Source organism: Natator depressus, chromosome 12 (genome assembly GCF_965152275.1).
Source record: "Natator depressus isolate rNatDep1 chromosome 12, rNatDep2.hap1, whole genome shotgun sequence".
In the NCBI taxonomy this organism is placed as follows: Eukaryota; Metazoa; Chordata; order Testudines; family Cheloniidae; genus Natator; species Natator depressus.
The window spans coordinates 10723168-10744781 of record NC_134245.1 but is presented as its reverse complement, the minus strand read 5'-3'; the positions used below and the strand labels follow the sequence as shown (position 1 = coordinate 10744781).

The following is a 21614-nucleotide window of genomic DNA, read 5'->3' as shown; positions in this document are numbered from 1 at the left end:
TTTCCCTGGAAAGCCCATAAACCTCTTTGTTGTTTTAGCCTTCCAAATATACTATTGAGAGCAACACAATGGGGGAACATTTGAACTGAACTGTACCCTATTAGATAATCAGTGACTAAAGTACTGAAACAGAAATGTTAAGCATGAGGTTCCTGGCTCTTCTCAGCACCAATCAACTTCTGTTTCACAGCACTTCATCACACAGTAGATTCCGGATAGATTTCTATACTTGATAAAAGATAATATGTAGACTGGCACTGAGCATTAGTGACTGCAAAACTGCGTGGGCTGAATGGCATTCTTGAAGAGACCCAGCTATGGAAAAACTGCTTAGAATTGGTTGACTCAAATTGTTTGTTGCAATGAATTACCCAGGGAACTTCACGCTTTTTTCCATTGGAGACTTGTTTGCTGATTTGATTTGATTTGATTGATTGATTGTGTGTGTGTAGACAGTGGGTCCTAAGCAAGTAGTCAAAGTGAACATTTCATAATTTCTGGTGTGTGGTTGGTTGCCCATGTCATATAATGTCATTTTTCCTGCCTGACTGGGTGACTGAAACTGGCTGAATAGAAGGATAACAAATGGTCAACAGCCAACATTCTTTTTCACCTAGGGAAACAGGGGTTGGTATTAAAAACGGCCATTCCCCAAACATTTGAGCAAACAAAACCTGCATGTGAGAATGTTTGTTTGCAAATGGGAAATAAGAGATACAAACAGAGTCAAACAGAATAGCTATTTGGAATCCAAACAAAGGTTCGCAAACATGGGGTTTTAAAAAAATATTTAACCAGCTTTATTTTGTATGTCCTATCACAAAGACAAAACTAGGAAGTATCTGTTTTCAGGTGTGTCTAGTAAAGAAAGTTCTGAGTGCTGCAGAGAATATTCAGTGTGACAATATTTAACCTAATAATTGTTTGATTTTAAAGAGAGGATTTCCTTCTTGGACAAAGTTTTCAGAACATACCAAATTTAAACACTAATCCGTAGCATTTGCGTATTGCTGCTCTTTGTTTTTCTTTCTCTTGTAATTTTAGTGGTGTATTTATACATGTATGTTCATATGTGTATATAATATATATCTTGTACATGTACATAAAAGTCATGGAAAGGCTACAGATAATTATATACAAAGAATCATGTTCAAGAGCCCTTCGAATAGAAGCAACCATGCTTAAACATGAATGTTTCTAGGCTGCTGTTCATCTAGGTTGGAGTTTTCAAAGAAGCCTGTGAGACTTGGGTGCCTAAGTCCTTTACACTCTGAAAATTTCAGCCCTAGTGAGGGCATGAGCAACAGCAACATCTTACTGCCTTTACTGCTCACTATCTGTGCCTCTTTGCTTCAGCGAAGTCACAGGGCTCAGCTGGTGACGGAACAGCCGCTTCCAAAGTGATTGGCTGTGATCTTAATCACAGGGTGATGAATTCGTTGCATGCTCAAGACAAGATGTGCTAGAAGGAAGAGAATTCTCATTAGAACATATCTTCAATAGCAATACCAAAGGGAACAATTAAAAATGCTGGAGAAGAAAAAATGTCCTTTGGTATGATGGTTCATAGCTTAGAGACTGGGTGCTTAGGCAATTGCTAATGGGCAATCCAGCCTTTTATCTCTGTCATCTGTTCAGTCCAGCACAGGCAATTATAGCCAAAAGTTGAACCAGCTGAAGGCTGTTTAGTGCCCCATGTAAGTTTATAGTCTCCCACTCTAGGCCCCAATAGATAGATAGATGTCTATCACAAAACTATTTAGCATTGCCTGCTAACAGTGAAGGAGCATGGAGATAACTATCTTCTCACCCTCAAAAAGGGCTCCACAGATCATGGTATAGAAGTACTTGTATAATATACAGATTTGGGGCATGTCTTTCAGTGGCTGGACCTAAAGATTTTAACAGCCTGCTACGTACAGTCAAGGGAGTTACTCCTTTAGGTCACGTTGTAGTAGCTTGTACTTTTGGTTCTGAGCATCCAAGTTTGTTCTGTTCATGAAAATGGTTTCTGCATGTATGTGGCCATGGCACACTGGACTTTCAGGTATTTCATGTACTGTGGATACACTTTTCTGTGTTCTCTGTGGATACACTTCAGTTCCTAGTGCTGAAAATCTAGCGCTTGTCAGAAGCTAAATTCACATGATATATTAGGACTAAAATTAAATAAGGGTTCTTCTTTTAGCAGGTTTGCTCTTGTGTTCGCTCCAGTTTTTGTTGTTGTTTTTTCAGTCTTATTGGTACACTTGGTGAACCCAGCAATAATTATCTCAGATAGAAATCTACTGTGTTTGACTCCCATTGACAGTGAAGCTCATTAGACCCCTATTATAATTATTACCCTCTTTATGTACACCTTGTTAAACACTTAAAAAGCTAGGATTCCAGGGGATGCTGTTTTAAGAATGTATTTAAATGATCAGGATGAATTATGTAAGGTGCTTAACAGTATGTTCCCTCCACTTCACTTACAATTTTACAGAACTCAGGATGTTTAATAATCAGTTACTCTGCCTAGCAGTGCTCTGATGCTCAGTATGCATTTGCTTCATTAATGCAAATTTGTCTCTGGAAATAATCCCTGTAAAGGCTGTGTGGGAGATCTAGGCATGACCAACAAAGGGCTTCTTTACTTGCAGCATTTATACGAGTGTACCTGATAGGACCTGCAAAATACAGCACAGGCCAGGGCAGTTCCCAGCAATGGCACTGCACACAACCATAACAACTATCGCAGAGAACTGTTATGACCATTTAAAAGCCAACAGATGTCACTTGGTCACTATCATTTTAACCTATTCAAAGTACAGTGAGACAGTCAGACCACCAGTAGGTGGTAAGGGTGGACTTTTTTAATGGCAACCACTTCGATGCCAAATGGAAGTGCATGCTCAACGTTAGGTTTGGCGGAATCTGATTTTTTTAAATATTATTTCAGCAGCAAATAGCGATGTTTATTTTTAAGCATTTTTTAGATTTAAATTGATGAAAACTTGCACAGTTGCATGAAATTGTGTGTGTGGTGGGTGGGGGGAGCCAACGTCACATGTCAAAATATACAAAGTAAATTTCCTTAATTCAAACTCTAGTACATTCTCAAGCATTATTTTCCTTACTTTGCCTATCTGTACATTCAGATGATCATCTGTGGAAATATTTTGTCTTCAGTTTATGTGTGTACAGTGAAATTACTGTTTATTGGCATTTACCAATACAAATATAATCCTCTCAAGCCTACTCATAATGGAATGGGAGTTCCATTTCCACTTGGTTTCATGACCAAGGTATCTTATGGCAGAGTTGAGCATGTGACATGCATAGCTATCTATCCTAATAAAGAATCTGCAAGGATTCCTTAATACTTTTAGAGATGCATTTCTGCTACATAAATTGACTCTTTAAAAATTATATGGGGTCCCACATTTACCACAGCTTGGTGATTTCCAGGTTAAATTTGTTTAGTTATAAGTAAAAACTTTCAACACTGCAAGCTTGTCACTGGATTTGGAAATCCGCTATCTCTATGGCTCATGCGTCACCAATAATAAAGATTCTACAGGGAAATGCTGCCCTCATTTGTACCTGCACAAACCCATTAACTGCAATGGTGATTTGCAGATGTTACTGAGGGTACCATTTGACGATAATGGGCCACACAAATGGCCTGGTAAATTTTATGTAGTTGATTATTATACTGATGATCCACATGCCAAGAAAAAAAGATCAAGTTCAGTCCCAGAGCTGTGCTGGCTCTGTAGGGGCTGATTAGTAAAAACAGAATTTTTCACATTGAACTTAGTTGCTCTGGCTCTGAGTATACACACAGAAAGCAGCCCTGTTGAATAAAAAGGTGCCATTTTTACATTGTCACTCTTTTGACCATCGTCAAACTTTAATCCACCACGATCACTTTTTCAATTAAATAATTATACTACCAAGATATTGTTTTCCCAATGGCTCCTCTTCAATATCATTACAGCAGTAGAACCGCAATTGAGAAAACAGGGGTCTGGGAGATGTTTGTATGCTAAAAGTTCTGTGAGGACCATACTGTTCATATTGGGGATAAGCCCGCGTCTAAATGAAGATGCAGATTTCCAACACCTTAAAAATCAGTGTTGTTTTGATTAGTTGATTTGTTGAGTTTGATTTGTTGTCTCATCTCCTACTCTAGTTAAGCACATAGCCTCTGCTGATTGATTATGTAACAACTGCTGTGTTAAACATTTTACTTTCAATTGCAAGTAAAAGAATTTATGACAGTGTTGGCACAGTAAAATTTTAAAAACCCAGTGTATTAAATATTAACCATATTTACCTTCAGTGCTACTATATCTTCATATGATAATGCTAAAAGAAAACTGTAATTATTAATTTTAAATTGCTAAACATTCTCTAGAAAGAGTATGTTTGTATATAAATATATATACACACAAATATCTATAGACATATATAGAAATGATATTTCGAAACAGTTTTTTAAAATCCTATCATTTTTCACTAAATCTATTGTGCAGCTGTCTCTGAGTCTGATATTTTGCTAATACTTCATTAGATGGGGTCACCTCTTCCGAAAAAAAGTGAGAAGGAAAATGCACCTCACCATTGGAACAAATGGAAGATTTGACACCTTCAAAGCTCTGTAGCAACATGAATTAAGAAAAAATAGAACTTTGGTCAATTTAACAATAGGTTAACTCATGGTTATAACCACACTTAACTGAAGGACAATTAAAATGACAAAATTTAAGAAACGTATAGAATTTAACCTCCAGAAACTTTGAGACATCTAATTTCCAGCTGATGACAATACTGAGATGCATTTCCTGTGCTCTAACACGCAACACCAAATTATCTGAATAGTTGCTTATTGTTTGCTTGTTCATTAATCTTTTTATTATATTTAAGATGCCAGTAAACGTCTCATACTGATATATTATTTTGTATTATGTAGTGTGGTATAACGACTAGGCTGCTGCTGACACAGTTTTGCTTGCCTGTTTTCTTTTAAACAAGGATCACTGTTCAAACAACAGAAATGAGCAGTAGCAAGATTGCTCTTATTCTTGCTTTTCTTATACAAAGATTTAAAATATTTTGAGTGGCTGGCACCAGCAGCTATAAATGAGAAAAACACTTCTGAGGTTTCACTACTATTTGGTTGTGCTAAATGCGCCCACCCATTCATATATATAAATACAATGGGGCACATGGACTAGGAACCGCTGGAAATTTGAGACTGAAAGGCAGCACTGTAATGCAATTAGAGACATTCCGACATGAGCGAGTATCTGTTAGCAAGCAATAAGAACAGAAGAGTTATAGGCTATTTAGTGGAAAGTGCCAGAAACCTGGTTCTTGTCAATCAGCGTTAATACATTTCCAAAGATGCTTTATTTTTGAGCAATGCTTCCTATACTAAAGCACTAACGGCGTCCGATCATACGGAACGTATATTTTGTAATTTTTCAGGATTTCTAAACAGGATTCCTAAAGGAGAGGAACAGACTTGATTTTGTCTTTTGAAAAACTGTAAAGTTATTATGCTTAAAACTGAAAAAGAAATTTAACTTTAAGAGCAAGTAGGAGTATGTTGCGATCAGCCATTTTTTCCTGTAAGATGTGAGAGTCTGGAAAGACTGTTCAAGGATGCTCTTTTGGGAGCATGAATAAAAAGTAAATAATTGAGAGCAAAGCTGATGCCGGATAGTGTATCAAAGAATTTCATTATGATGGGGAATTGAATGGGCAGCTGCATATGCAAATGCTAATTGCCCCCTTTGTATGTATAAAAGACCAGAAATGGGTCTTTATCAAACCCTTTGATCTGAACCCATGTGAATGTCACACATTTTATGATCCAGTTCCTGTTCCAAACTGTATAGCAGGTCCTCATCACTACACTAGGCCCCAGCCTCTTAACTCTGGCTCTGGAATCCTGCTAATTTTGGGAAAGTTCTGTCCTGGATTCTGATCCAGACTTTGTGATTCCAGTGTCCCTTGATCAAAATCAGATGGGATTATCTATCAAATATTGTAGGCACCAGCGCTTAGGAGCAAAATATTTTGTAAAATCTGAACAAAATTCAGCCATAGCTTGTTTAAAGATGTCAAGAAATCCGTCTGTTCCCCCAGCCAAAGTACAGGTTAGCCAGACTGAATATAAAAATCCATTATGCTATACAGTAGCTCCTCACTTAACATTGTAGTTATGTTCCTGAAAAATGTGACTTGAAGCGAAACGATGTTAAGCGAATTCAATTTCCCCATAAGAATTAATGTAAATGGCGGGGGAGGCTAGGTTCCAGGGAAATTTTTTTCACCAGACAAAAGACTATATTATATATATGTATATACACACAGTATAAGTTTTAAACAGACAATTTAATACTGTACACAGCAATGATAATTGTGAAGCTTGGTTGAGGTAGTGAAGTCTTGGTTGAGGTAGTGAACCCTTGGTTGAGGGTGGAAGAAGGTGGGATATTTCCCAGGGAATGCCTTGCTGCTAAATGATGAACTAGCACTCGGCTGAGCCCTCAAGGGTTAACACATTGTTGTTAATGTAGCCTCACACTCTACAAGGCAGCACAAATGGAGGGAGGGGAGACAGCATGGCAGACAGAGACACACACCCTGTGTGAGAGAGAGAGAGATGCGCATTGCCCCTTTAAGTAGTCTGACCCCACTCTAAGTACATTGCCTTTTTAAGTTGAGACAGCAGCTGCTGCCAGCAAGCTCCCTCTGTCCTGAGCCCTGTCATGTTTCTCCCCGCCCCCACCCCACTCTGTGGAGATGGGGTAAGTGGGGGCAGGAGCAGGGGGGAGGGGGACACCCTGACATTAGCACCTCTCTCCCCCCGCCCCTCTGCACCACAAGCAAGAGGGTCCCGGGAGCAGCTCCAAGGCAGAGGGCAGGAGCAGCACATGGCAGTGGGGGGAGGGACAGCTGAACTGCCGGCAATTGGTAGCCTGCTGGGCGGCTGCCACACAGGGAACTTAGGAGAGTGGGGAGCTGATGGGGGCTGCCGGTTCACCCTGGTTCCAAGCTCCAACGGGCTGCTGTTTCTGCAAGCAGTAGACAAAGCAGGCGGCTGCCAAACAACATTATAAGGGAGCATTGCACAACTTTAATCGCATACGTTCTCTAATTGATTAGCAACGTAACAACAAAACAACGTTAACCAGGACGACTTTAAGTGAGGAGTTATTGTATATCTTCTCTGTTGCATATATGGATATGAAAGAATTAAAACAATCCAGTCTAACAATGTTACAGTGATGGAGTGGGTTTAAAAACAAAACAAAAAATCATTTCTGATAGAAACTGGAACAGATTTGAAACACCATGATGCAAGAAGTAGTGCCCTAATCTTAATCAAATTCCTGATTTACGGAAGGTCAGTGAGCTGTGTTTGGTGAATCTCAAAAATTTCAGTTTAGATGAGAATTTCAATGGTTGGATAGTTCTCTGGAAATCTGTCATGAGGACTGCAACTCATGAAAACAGGGTATCTTGAAAGATTCTCAGTACATCCTGTTTCTGAGCCTGAACACTATGTGGTGCATTTTGGCAAGTGCTGACTCTTTTATGATCACCACAGTACAATATTAATTCTATCTGCTCAGAGGCAACATGATCAGGATAGGATATGGGAGTGAGAGTCAGGAAACCTGATTTCCATTACCAGCTCTGACTCAGACTTTCTGTGACACCTTGGCCAAGTCACAACCTGTCTGCCTTTCAACTTTTCTATATGTGAATAATTGTAATTAATTTCTCCTACGTACTTTGTAAGCAGTGGATGAGAATCTCTATAGAAGTACTATTATTTATTAGCAAGGACTCGTGTGTTTACTGTAGCTTACAGTAACTTCTTACCAGGTGGTAAGAACCAGTTCAGCAGTATAAAGAGGCCAGTGCTATGGAGAATGACCACTAACTGACCCATAGTTGGCTAATGAGAAGCTTGAAGGTCATGGGTGTCACGTGAGAATGTATAGCCTCACCGCTTAATGGGAAACCCACACACAATGTATGTCGCAGATGTTGTATTCTGGCCTCTTGTCGGTTTTAGCAGAGATGGTGACATATGAACAGGAAAAGTTTTCTCTCCAATTCTGGCTCTGGCAGCCAAAGTTAATATTGTTTTCCTTCACTAAGATTAATTAAACAACCTGTCTGCAAAGATCAGATTTATTTGGCCATTATTGAGTTACACCAGCTCCTGTGAAAGAGGAGGCTAAACCAGACCAGAAATGATTTTGTAAATAGAGCCCATTCCAGTTCTATTGTATAAACAGAGCTTAGTAGCACGGATTCACATGCTTCCATGCTGCGGTTGGCCTACTACCACTCTGCACCAAATAAGGACTCAAAATAAAGATCGTTCTACTTTTCAGGTATTCAATGAGATCAGCAAGTGGGTGGATGAGATTTTTCCAAGTCCTGCCCAATAGCAAGTCTCCCTTGAAACTCCTAGTTGTATGCCTGCTGTTTTTCCACACTTGGCAGAAATATATGTTATGGAGTCTTACTTCCATCATTTGCCAGTCCAAGAGACCGCGAGAACCTTCTTAAGATTTATTGCAATGTGCTACTGTAGGAGCATTCTGAGAATTTGAGAGGCACTTTATGTGCAACAGCATAATATATGAGCAGAGGTAGCTTTGGGTTAATTTTTTTTTGGTCTATCCCCTCCTCAATTTGTATAGAACTGCACACCCTAAAACGCAGGTTTCCACGTGGCAGATATCTAACTGCTCAGGTTGTTTGTACAAATTCCTGGGGCACACACAAACTTGGATAACGCAAAATTATAGGCCATTTTTGCAAATTTAATATTATCTTTTCAAAATGCCTTACAAAACTGCATCATTAATAATCATTAATAAAACACGCTTTAACAAAAGCCATTTGCTGAGTTCTCTGGCCTAAGAGTATATAGTCTACACTGCTATGCAGGAGTCAGAAGTTTGCATCACAGTCTCAATCTCTTGCTCTTCAGGGTAGAAGGGTTTGGGAGTACTGTGGTAGAAGGATATCCATCTCTTGGGGCTGAGAGAGGAGTATCCTACATCACTCAATCATAATGCTTCAACTGATTAAAGAACAGCCTGGGTGACATCCCATAAAGACGTCACGTGGAAGAAAAAGTGTAATAACATCACCCACAAAATAAGGGTTTTAATAATGAAGTATGTATCCCTGGTCTTTATACATCACTAAAAGAGTTGAGTGTGCATGTCTGTTTTCATGTCCACATAACTTGGGGCTTGCATTTTTGAGGCACTTCCATTTGGAAGGTTTAAATTATAGAGATTCATTCATAGGGCAGAGGATTTTGGTAAAATTAATGGCCAAAATTCTTTTTTCAGCAATGAGGTTAACTGAGAGCCTCCATTCTCTGCCATGCTAAACTCTGTGAAGTTCTACAGATAATGCTAAGTTAGTTATTTTTGACACCTTATCAGCTGCTCATTCTAGTGTCTGAGAAAATGCTTCTATCCTTTCTCTTTCTTGTATGGAACTCATGCAGAGCTCTCCAAGCAATATCACAACCCAAACAAGTGATATGTTTGTTCTCATGCATTGTCCAAATGCACCTGTGTTCAAGGTAGTGTCCCCAGCCAAATGAAAATTAGTAGTTTTCTCAAGCAATGCATGTAGCTCACTTATGACGTTTATTCAGGTTTCATGAGACAGTTAGCAAAAGAATAAAAAATGACATTGCACAGTTTTTACCTGGAAACATGCTTCCTTCTTTTTTGTTATGATCCTAAATACTGCAACCTAATTTGCATGGACAGACCCCAATAAAATCAATAGGGCTCCATTTGGGCACAGGATGCAATGGTAGTATTAATGCCCAGATTATGGGGGCACTGGTTGTGATTCCATTGTTAGAGCTGAGTTTTACATTTAAAGCAAGGGTTAAATCTCTTATGTCTGAATGATACATTATGTCATCTCCAAATTTACAACATTTAGAGTACAGAAATAAATTCCCAGAAAATTTAAAATAAATCTGTTGCAACAGGGCAGAATTAAGGCTACTTGCAGGGCTGGTCGAACATTTTTAGCAATTTTGATAGAAAAAAGAGTGACAATTTTAATGAAAAATGTATCCCATTTTTCAGCTAGCTCCCATTATTTGTCTTATAAACATGTATTTTCATACATTAACATGTTTGGATTTTAAATCTAATCTTAACTCTGAATTTCATGGATATACAATACTTGTATTCTGGTTAATTACCACAGTCTATCATTTAAAGTTAGTGATATGTATTTTCAACCTTAACTCCAGTTTGATATAGGGTTTTGGGGGTTTTTGGTCTGAGAATTTGTAGAGAATTTGGGACTGGTAAAAATACCTGATTGAGAGCTCTGGAGATGGTAGTAGCCTCCTGTCTATCCACACAAGAGGCAAAGCACAGTGCAAGCATCACCATTTTGACCACCAATAGGTCTCAACCCGGAAATAGAGAAACCCACCTCTAGGTGTGAGAGAGTAGTTAGGTTCCATGCCAATTCAGTGCTTAGTTTCTCTGCTGAGACACAGAAAGGATGTCAATTAAAACCAAATGCTCTGCTGAGTGAACGCAACTGCAACCGCCAACTCATGTTATATAAGCTGTTAAGTAGCCAACAGAAGGTAACTTTCTCTTCCTACTGATCTGACTCTAATAGAGTTGGACAGTTACCCCAGGACTGAATTAGATCTATAAAGTTGGTATGCTTCGTATCCCATTCCAAATACCCTGAGCTACCAAGGCTGTGCCACAGGGAGTTAGGTGCGCAGCTCTTATACAAATTCAATAGTAGTGATGTGCCTGATTCCTTTAGGCTCCTTTGGAAATTCCAGCCCAAGTCCTCAATACCTTTTTGTTCTTATAAAAGGTTGCAGAGTGCATAGCACTGAACTCCTCAATAAGCATGCCAAATGCAGTGCTGGGTCCATTCATTTAAATAGAAAGTGATCTGAGCATTTGTGGATTTTTGCTGTGGACCTTCATTTGCTGGCTGACAGCCCTGGCTAGGCATCCTACAAGACTTATGAGTACACATTTAAATACGTTTTTACAGGATAGTTCAATTAATTTTAACAGCATGTTTACAATGGGTTATGCCTGACGGTAGCTTATAGATTCAAGTTACGGGGCATTTGGAGATTGTTGGATTAGCTCATTTTAAAAGATCATGAAAAATGTGCCAAATACATATTAAAATTGAAGTCTATAACAACACTCCTTCCTCCCTGCATAACAAATCCTTAGGTGGACTGTATGCAGCTTTATTCATCTGCGTCAGTAATACTCTTATTTCAATACCATGTGCCATAGACCCTGTGAGAATTCGCATCCAGGAGTTGGTGGTGAGTGGAACTTGCAAAAGCTGTAAAACTCTCATTGACTTCAGTAGGAGCAGAGTTATGGTGCTTTTGAAATTCTCTCACAGTATATCTACGATGACTGCCTAGAGCTGCATCACCATGTCATGTTCTCATATAGGACAACAGGATTTCAGTAAAAATTTTGGGTCTGTAATGATTTAAGATAGCAACTCCTATCTTTAGGGTGCTCAACACTTTCCATTATAAAAGATACTTGTGACCTTGTCTTTGCGAAGGTGTCACAGCCTATTGTTTGGAGACTTCTATAAGTGTGATGCATATGCAAATCTTCCAGCAGTCCCAGTTTTTGCAGGACTGTCCTGCTTTGACCCACAAATCCCCTTGTCCTGCGCTGATTGAAGTGGCTCCTGTCCTGTGGGGCTGGCTGGGTTTAGCTCCCCATTCCAGGCATTGCAACCCAGCTCCAACAATGGGGTCATAGTGCTGCTTGGTTTGGGGAGGGGAGGGTGCCAAATTTGAGCAAGTGGCATTGTGACCTTCTGTGCCATGTCACAATGTCATGCAACTCACTTAAATTTTGCTTGGCTGGCCCCCCATCAGGGTTAATAAGAAGAAACTCTTTGTCTAGAATTAACACACACACTCTAAAAAATCCAGGTAATATTTACTGAAATATTCCAGAGATGTGCCCTTTTTTCTCACCAGTTTTAAATCTGTGAACAATGAAATAGTACAATACGATTGAGGTATAATATGGTATTCACAATGTAGCTGAGCAAATAATTAAGACTAATTGATTCAGTTAACATTTTCTCTTTATTTACATTTTAGAAACTCTCATCACTAATGAATCATTAGCAAAATACAAGTATTATACTAAGGAAAAATAAGAATATATATAATGTAATTTTGTCAGATAATTCAATTAGCAGTATCAACTCAGGAAAAAGACCTGAGCATCGTTGTCTTGCTATGCCAGAAGGACAGGAGACCCTGGATGTGGTTTAATTAGGCCACAACTTTATTATTAACTGTCTGGGAGTGTACTGTGCAGGTAAAAGTGTACAGTGCATGATCATTTCGGTATATACCTGGGGGACTTCTGTCAGCCCTACCCAGGGCTGAAAGTAAGTTAGAGGACTTACTGGTATGCTGGAGTCCTGAGCAGGGGGCGTGGCCTCAACTGGAAGAGTCGGGGCCTTAAATCCCCGGGCCCTTTAAATCTTGATTTAAAGGGCCAGGGCTCCAGCTGCGGTAGTGGCGGCTGGGAGTCCGGGGCCCTTTAAATCACCCCCGAGCTACCAGCTGCAGAGGCGGCTGGGAACCCCGGGGCTCGGGGGCGATTTAAAGGGCCCACGGCTCCAGCTGCCGCTACCACAGCTGAGCCCCGGGCCCTTTAAATCACTGAGAAGCTCAGGCCCTTTAAAGCTCAGGCCCTTTAAAGCTCTGCCAGAGCCCAGGGGCTCCACTGTGGTAGCAGCTGCCGGAGCCCCGAGCCCTTTAAATCCCCGCCTGAGCCGTGCTGCCCGAGCCCTGGGGTAGCAGCAACTGGGCTCCATCGGGAATTTAAAGGGCCCCAGGGCTCCAGCCACTGCTACCGCCCCTGCCCTTTAAATCCCTGCCACAGCCCCCCCACCCCAGGGCTCGGACAACAGGGCTCAGGTGGGGATTTAAAGAGTCCTTTAAATCCCTGCCGCAGCCCCGCCGCCGCTACCCCAGGGCTTTAAATTGCCCTCTGGGAAAGCTGGTCCAGCACACCGGCTCTTACCGGTACGCCGTACCGGGGCGTACCAGCTTACTTTCACCTCTGGCCCTCCCCCTTTGCCATCCTGGTCCCCAGCCTACCCACTACTTGGACCTTACTATCCCCCCTTCAAGTGAGGGTTAAGGTGAGCTATAAAGGAGAGAGGCTGGCTCCCTGCCATGCCAGTCACAGGAGCCTAGATCCTCCACCCCCCATTTCCACTTCTTTAATAAATACCTTCTTTAAATCCTTTACCAATGCATTTATCGGATCACTGTATCCCTTCACTGTGGACAGTTCAGTGAAGACATCTGCTCAATGTGTAGCAGCAATCAAAAAAGCAAACAAACTGTTAGGGTGCATGAAGAGTGTCATGGACAATAATATCAAAAATGTCATTATGCAAATTAATAATACACCCTCGCCTGGAATACTGTCGTCAGTTCCAGTCACTCTGTCTCACAAAGGATATAGCAGAAATACAGGGGGTTCTGAGATAGGTGGCAAATGACTCGAGGTATGAAAAACTCTCGTGAAGACAGATTTAAAAGATTGGGACTGTTTAGAGAGGAGATGAATAAGAGGAGACATGATAAGAATAACCGTCAGCATGGATTTATCAAGAACAAATCATGTTCAACCAACCTGATAGCTTTCTTTGACAAAGTAACAAGCCTTGTGGATAGAGGAGACGCGGTGGATGTGGTATATCTTGACTTTAGTAAGGCTTTTGATACTGTCTTGCATGACCTTTTCATAAACAAACTAGGGAAATACAACCTAGATGGAACTACTATAAGGTGGGTGCATAACTGGTTGGAAAACCATTCCCAGAGAGTAATTATCAGTGGTTCACAGTCAAACTGACAGGGCATATTGAGTGGAGTCCTACAGGGATCAGTTCTGGGTCAAGTTCTGTTCAATATCTTTATCGATGATTTAGATAATGGCAAAGAGAGTACACTTATAAAGTTTGCAGATGATACCAAACTGGGAGGGGTTGCAAGTGCTTTGGAGCTGGGAGCTGCGGGCAGCTGTGCCTGCGGATGGTCCATGTAAACAAACTGTCTTGAGGCCCACCAGCAGATTGCCCTGACGGGCTGCAGGTTGCCTACCCCTGATGTAGACAAACACCTGTCAGGGATGGTGTAGATAATATTTAGTCATGCCATAAGTCCAGGGCACTGGATTAGGTGACCTCTTGAGTCCTATGATTCTGTGATAAAAGTAATGTATACAGAAGGTAGATTGGGAACTTCTATTCTCCCTGCCTAATAAAGATGAATTCTGGAAGTAAAATATAAATCCTCATGCTTCAGGGCATACATCAACCTCTAATTACTTGTGATTAGAGGTACAGCTGGACAAAATTTTTCATCCAAAACTTTTTTTCACTGAAAAATGAAGATTTGGATTGATCGAAACATTTTTTGAATTTGTGTTGAATCCGCTGAATTGTTTCAGTCAAAAAAAATCAAAATGTTTCATTTTGACAGTCTGGAAACAAAACATTTAATATTTTTGATTCAAAATGATTTTTTTATAAATTTACTTAGCTTAATTTTTTTTAAATTAACATCTTAAAAAGCTGAACCAAAATGTTTAGTTAGACTGGAAACAAAATTTTAAAGACTTTTTTGGTTCAATGAAAAATTTGATATTTCTTTATTTTGGGTCAATCTGAAACAATGAGAGTTTTTTCAGTTTTTTGTAACAGCTAGTGAACCAAAAGATCAGTTATTTACACAACTCTAATTTGTAGGAAACCTGCCCCCAGGCAAAGTTATCTCATAACTGCCTATTGCAGGGGTTCTTGAGCACAATTCTGAAGCTGCCAGCCCTGGCCATAGTCAGAGCTAGGCTATTGAACGAGATGGACCACTTGTCTAATCCAGTATGGCAGTTTGTGTGAGTCAGCTTCACCACGGAGAGACACATCGTCTATAACGTTAACACCTTTAAGGTCTCTGAGTTTATCATTCTGTATTCAAACTTTGTGTTACTATATTCCGATTTATTTATAAGTTAATCAATAGATTCCAAGAGTAAAATTTCCAAAAGCTTCCAAGCTAAGTTCCCTCTAAGCTGCGTGGCCATGCAGCTGCCCATTGAGCACCGCATAGGCACTCAGGGCTGCAGCGGGGAGAGATGCCTCTCCCCAAGCCCCGGATCTGCTGCAGCGTCCCGACCCAGCCCAGTCCTGGACCTGCTGCAGCTGGGGGACAGGTGCCCCTCCCCTGGCCCTAAACGAGCCTGGCCTGGACCTGCCGTGGCCAGGGGACAGGCGCCCCGACCCAGCCTGGCCTGGACCTGTCATGGCCGGGGGAGAGGCGCTTCTCCCCCCCCAACTCAGATGCTGCTGGGGGGAGTCCTCTCTCCCCACCGGTGCCTCGGGAAGCCCCACTGCACCCCAAACCCCTCATCCCCAGCCCCACCCCAGAGCCCACATCCTAAGCCGGAGCCCTCACCCCCCTGCACCCCAACCTTCTGCCCCAGCCCTGAGCCCCTCATCCCCAGCCCCACCCCAGAGCCCACACGCCCAGCCAGAGCTTTCACCGCCTCCCTGCACTGCAATCCTCTGCCCCAGCCCTGAGCCCCCTCCCACACTCCGAACGCCTCGGTCCCAACCCGCCACATGAATTTTGTTATGTGCACCAATATGGAGGTGATATGTCACACATCACCACCATATTGGTGCACATAACAAAATTCATTCCACACATGGGTGGGAAAAATTAGAGGGAACACTGCTCCCAAGTTGCTTAGGAGCTTAAATCTCATTGACTTGAGGGATTTAAGAGCTTTTTAAAATTCTACCCTTTACAGTCATGCAAATTTGATTGTAGAATGGTAATTCAGAAACCTTAAATAGTATTATGGTTACAGATGATGCTTCTCTTTGTGGTAAAGCTGACTCACATAGGACCTGCCATAGTGGATCAAACCAGTGGACTATTTATTTCAGTAGCTTAAGTCCCATTTTCAAAAAAGGCAGTTTGGAGACTAAACTCACTGTAAGCCAATTTGATGTAACCTTCTAAGTCACTTAGGTGCTTTTGAAAAGGGGACGTATGCTCCCAAATCATTTACAGTAAAATTTTCAAAAGCTTCTAACTCTTCATCAAATCACTATGCAAGTAGATAGGGAATTTTTAATTTAATTTTTTAGTAGGTGCATCTATTGTTAAATTAATAAGACATGCAAATAAACAACCCAAGGAACCACTAGAGCTTGTCTCTCTCACCAAGAGAAGTTGGTCCAATAAAAGATATTACCTCACCTTCTCTTTAGTGCACTTTTGGGGCCACTCTAGATAACAGAAAATACTAATTCTAAAAATCTTTAGTTGAAATCTTTTCACCAGATGCCTTGCTATCACTTTAACCAAGAACTTCCACACCAGCAGGTTTAAGAAATAAATTAAGTTCTTTTTTTAAGACTTCAAACACTTAGTAAACTACTAAAGACAACTGCTGTTTACCTTCTGTATGCTTTAAGAATACATTTCCTTGCACAATCTTCAGTTCTCCCTTAATCCCTCCAACCCCTGTGAACAAAGCATTGGATTACCAAGTAATATCCCTCAACATGAGGAATTATGCACTTAGCCTCAGGTTCCATTTAAACCACTGCACTAGGAGAAATATTACTGACGTCATTGTTCATGTTTTCAAAACCACAAACTGCCGCTGACACATACAGAGCCCTTTCCTTCTTAGCATTGCAGAGAGCTGGAGTGGCACAAATTTCACATTTCTTCCCCTGTTTTGTTCTGTTGGTTCATTTGCTCTTTGTGCATCTTGGAGGTGATGGGTGGGTGGGGGCACGTTCTGGTTGCTAAGGTACAGGACTGAAAGTCAGGAGATCTAGGGTCTGTCTGTTCCTGGCTCTCACTGATTCTCTGGCAGGGAAATCACTTAACTTCTCTCTTTGTTTCTGTAAAATGAGGATATTTTACTGTCTCAGGGGTATTGTTCAGCCCTTCCTCTGAATTGATTTGCTTTTGCCATCAGAAGTCATAGTCAACAATATTTTTGTACAAATCTCCTTTTTTAAAAAAATAGCTATACAACAGCATATTGAGATCATGTTGAATGCAAGAGTTCTTTATGCTTGTATAATCGACTCAGTGAAGCCATTTTCATTGATCATATTATGGCTTACTTGAAGAATACTTAATATACAATTTATTGACCCTTAAGTCCATAACAGACTTGCATTGAGTGTGTGAAGGCCTACTCTAGTTAGCTTTACTGTGTCCTGTCATCCAGTAGGTGTTGACTATATTATTTACAAAATTGACACCAGGAATCATATGTCCCCCTGGGAGCCATTGGATCTACCATGATCTATTTAAGGATGCTTTTGTCCAAGGAAAATCGATGTGATAAATTATGTCTCTATCATAGTTCTACTTGTTTGGTATGGTATTTTTAAAGAGGTAGAAAAGAGAGGAAATATTAAATTCAAATTGAGTTTCTAGTGTGGAACAAAATCAGTCCCACCAAAATGTTACATATCATTAGACAGAAAACTGGAATATAAATCCATGTTCTACCCTCTCTTCCCAAGCCCCAAACAATTGTGTGTTATTTACCCAGGAGACAGTTGCAGATTAGAGCCTTTCAGGCCTACTGGCTAATTATGTAATTAGGCAGGGGTTTTAAAAAAACATTTTAAGTACCCAGTAGATTAGAGAGGGTTCTTCACACATCTTCTGGTCTACTGGATAATTACATAATTGGATGGGATTTAAGTTACTTTGATTTGTACATACCAGACTGGAAAGATGCCTTTCTGTGTAGTCTCATTACATTATTTTAGAAGCCCTAAAATCTTTTGGAAAAATTCAGGAGAGCAGATTTCTTAGTTTTTCTCCATCAGCACCACCCCAAAGTGCCAACAACCGTTAGATGGTAAATAGTAAGTCAGTTGCTTGACACTTGCAAAATAAGACTTTTCTTTAAACTGAATAACTGATTTTATGTTATTTATGAGATTATGAAAAAATGTGTTGAGCTGATTTTAAAAAAAATTTACACTTCTCAGTCAGACTCTGGGAGGCTGGAGCAGTTCCATCGGCCCAGAGAACTGAGAGACTTGTAGGGCTCACTGAAACTCCAGTGAATAATGTTGGCCTCCTGACATTAGCAAAGGGTGTGGTTAGCTTTTGAGTGATGGGGAGAATATGACTCTTCTCAAAGAGAGGACTTGGTGTCAGCTATTTAGGGAAAGGGACTCCTTTTAATTTTTCATTTGAACCCTCTTCCTAGTGTCGCTATATCCGTACTTGTGTGGAGCATTGTTGGTGGGCCAGATTCTCCTCTCAATTTTTTCCTGATGTATTACCATTGACTTAAATAGTTATTCCACTAGTGTAAATGAGAGGAGATTCAAGCTGATGGAATTTTGGTTGAAGGGGAAACCCCTGCTTTTATGAACACTCTCATGGGATCTTTACTGTTCACATAGAACAGAAAGAACTTCATCTTTCAGGCATCTTATTCAGCAGAGCATTTAAGCATGTGGTGAAGTCCCATTTAAGTCAATAGGAGTTTAAGCATATGCTTAAGTGCATTTCTGAATAGGAATTGACTTGAAGTCTCATCCATCTGACCTCCACACAGTAAAAACTGAACGGAGTTTCTTGCACACCTTGCTTCAAAAGGTTGAATAACTGAGCTGATGCTGAAACTTTAACCTGTGGTCCCAAGGAATCTAGAAACAGATTCAGATCTGATGCTTAGACTTCTAAGCTCTTTGCTCCAGAGAAGGATCAGACAAAGATTTGCAAAAGTGAGTCTTATTGCAGCCTCCAAACCAAGCACTCTAGACATCCATTTTTTTAATTAAAAGAAGAGGGATTGTTCCACATCCTTAGTAAAGGTTCAGATCCTCCTGTACTATCGCTAAAGTCAATGGAAGTTCAGCCTTTTACCTGCGTGGAAGAAGGAGTAGGGCTGAAATGTAATTTTTGGGAGGAACCTAAATTTCCTCTTTAATGTGGTGGTCGGATTTTGCAAGGCATTGTCATATAGAAAGAAACTCAGCCTAATGACTGGGTAATTTAGATTTTTGTTTGCACTTCCCAGAACAAAACAGGCTCATTGCCAATGGTAATTTTTTGTGAAAAGAAAGGAATTCCAGTTCACCTTAGTGATCATTGATTTCAAGACTCCGATTTTAGAAATGTGATGTGAGGGCCTTATCACAATGGAAAGAAAACCTAGAACTAGGGAAGAATTTCTCATCCCTTTTAAACGGATAACATGGCTGGGAAAGAGGAGAACTATTGACACCACAAATTATAACGGTGTTATTTTTATTATTACTGTTGACCTGTACAGGAGACTCTGAGGCTGCACTCTGGTTATTCATATTAAGCACAGCAAAGAAATGTGTTAGCGGTGGCAACATAAATCAATACTAAGAGCTTGGCCCAATGGGAGGGAAATTTACATAGTGAAAGAAAATTGAGGAACTGTGTTTTTCCTCCAATAGTATATCAGTGCAGTGCCTAACCCAAGCTTCTGCACATGTTCACTCTCTCAATAGCTAGACTTATTCTTCCTATACAGTTGTTTTGCTTGCTGTAACACATTTAATAGAAATGCCCATTAGAAGACCTAAATATGCACTAAACCACTTAAATTCACTGTCAGTGCTCAAGCAGTCATCAGTGGATCCAGCCCCAAATATTAACTCTGACCATGCCAATATTCATTCTCTTGCAATCCTCATCTTGTCCCCTCCCCAAGTACGAAAGGAAAGAGATGAGCATTGTAGCATAGCTCACTATATCCCCTTTCTTTCTCATTTGGTAGCTATGCCTTTAGTCAGCATGGCTTAATACTGTACAAATTCTAGGTTTTAGAATTATAGAAATCAATTATAGAAGGGAATTTTATTCCAAAAATTAATAAACACTTGTCACTTCACAGTCTTATTAGCAGTGTTGACAAAGACACTGATTTGAATTTGTTTAGCCTAAGGTAAAGAATATAAAATCCTTTTATCCATGCTCTTACTCTCTTAGAATCATAGAATATCAGAGTTGGAAGGGACCTCTGGAGGTCATCTAGTCCAACCCCCTGCCCAGAGCAGGACCAATCCCCAACTAAATCATCCCAGCCAGGGCTTTGTCAAGCCTGGCCTTAAAAACTTCTAAGGAAGGGGATTCCACCACCTCCCTAGGTAACGCATTCCAGTGTTTCACCACCCTCCTAGTGAAAAAGTTTTTCCTAATATCCAACCTAAATCTCCCCCACTGCAACTTGAGACCATTACTCCTTGTCCTGTCATCTGCTATCACTGAGAATAGTCTAGATCCATCCTCTTTGGATCCACCTTTCAGGTAGTTAAAAGCAGCTATCAAATCCCCCCTCATTCTTCTCTTCCGTAGACTAAACAATCCCAGTTCCCTCAGCCTCTCCTCATAAGTCATGTGTTCCAGACCCCTAATCATTTTTGTTGCCTTTTGTTGGACTCTCTCCAATTTCTCCACATCCTTCTTGTAGTGTGGGGCCCAAAACTGGACACAGTACTCCAGATGAGGCCTCACCAATGTCGAATAGAGGGGAACGATCACGTCCCTCGATCTGCTGGCAATGCCCCTACTTATACACCCCAAAATGCCATTGGCCTTCTTGACAACAAGGGCACACTGTTGACTCGGCAACAAGGGCATGCTTATTTCGTGCTCCTTTATCATGGCTGTACTGATTACTTACCTTTTCCTGTCTTCACTGCTGTCCACCTGTTGGTTAACTCGCCTGTTTCTCGGTTTGAGCAGAGTGGAGTTGCCATAACTGTTGCTACTCTAATGCAAATTTTAGAGAACAGTATAGCTAAGACTTTTTCATTTTGGTAAACAAGCATCAAATTGTTCTCAGCCCTTTATCACAATGTGCCTTTGCCTTCAAACCCTCATCACATAAATATTTTCTTGTTCATCCAAGGACTTTTACGTCACTCCAAGACAGATTAACTTAAGTGATAAGATACTAAATATAATACTGTTTTACAACTACCTACAAATAACTGGCAAATAGAATTTGATGAGATGTAGATATATTTGATTTAAATAACAGTGCAGCCTCAAGGAGATAGAGATTATAAAATTTAAAAAAACCTGCTAATGTAGTACTCAGGTTAAGACTTTAAATTTGCAACAGCAGAGAATTCAGTGTTATAATTTTCATGAAAAGAAAAGGAGTACTTGTGGCACCTTAGAGACTAACCAATTTATTTGAGCATAAGCTTTCGTGAGCTCACCTGTAGCTCACGAAAGCTTATGCTCAAATAAATTGGTTAGTCTCTAAGGTGCCACAAGTACTCCTTTTCTTTTTGCGAATACAGACTAACACGGCTGTTACTCTGAAACCTATAATTTTCATGGTAACCTTAAACTTATTTGCATTGAATGGGCCAGATTCAGAAATACAAGTGAATGGAGTTATTGCAGATTTACATCATATAGCTGAAAGAAGATATCACCCAATGTTTAGCAG

General features: G+C 40.5%; 1 protein-coding gene across 1 annotated transcript in view; it reads left to right on the top strand.

Moving 5' to 3' along the window:
• SMPD3 (sphingomyelin phosphodiesterase 3) overlaps window positions 1-21614 on the top strand; it is a 248842-nt gene that overhangs the window by 157674 nt on the left and 69554 nt on the right. The gene's annotated exons all lie outside the window — the stretch shown is intronic.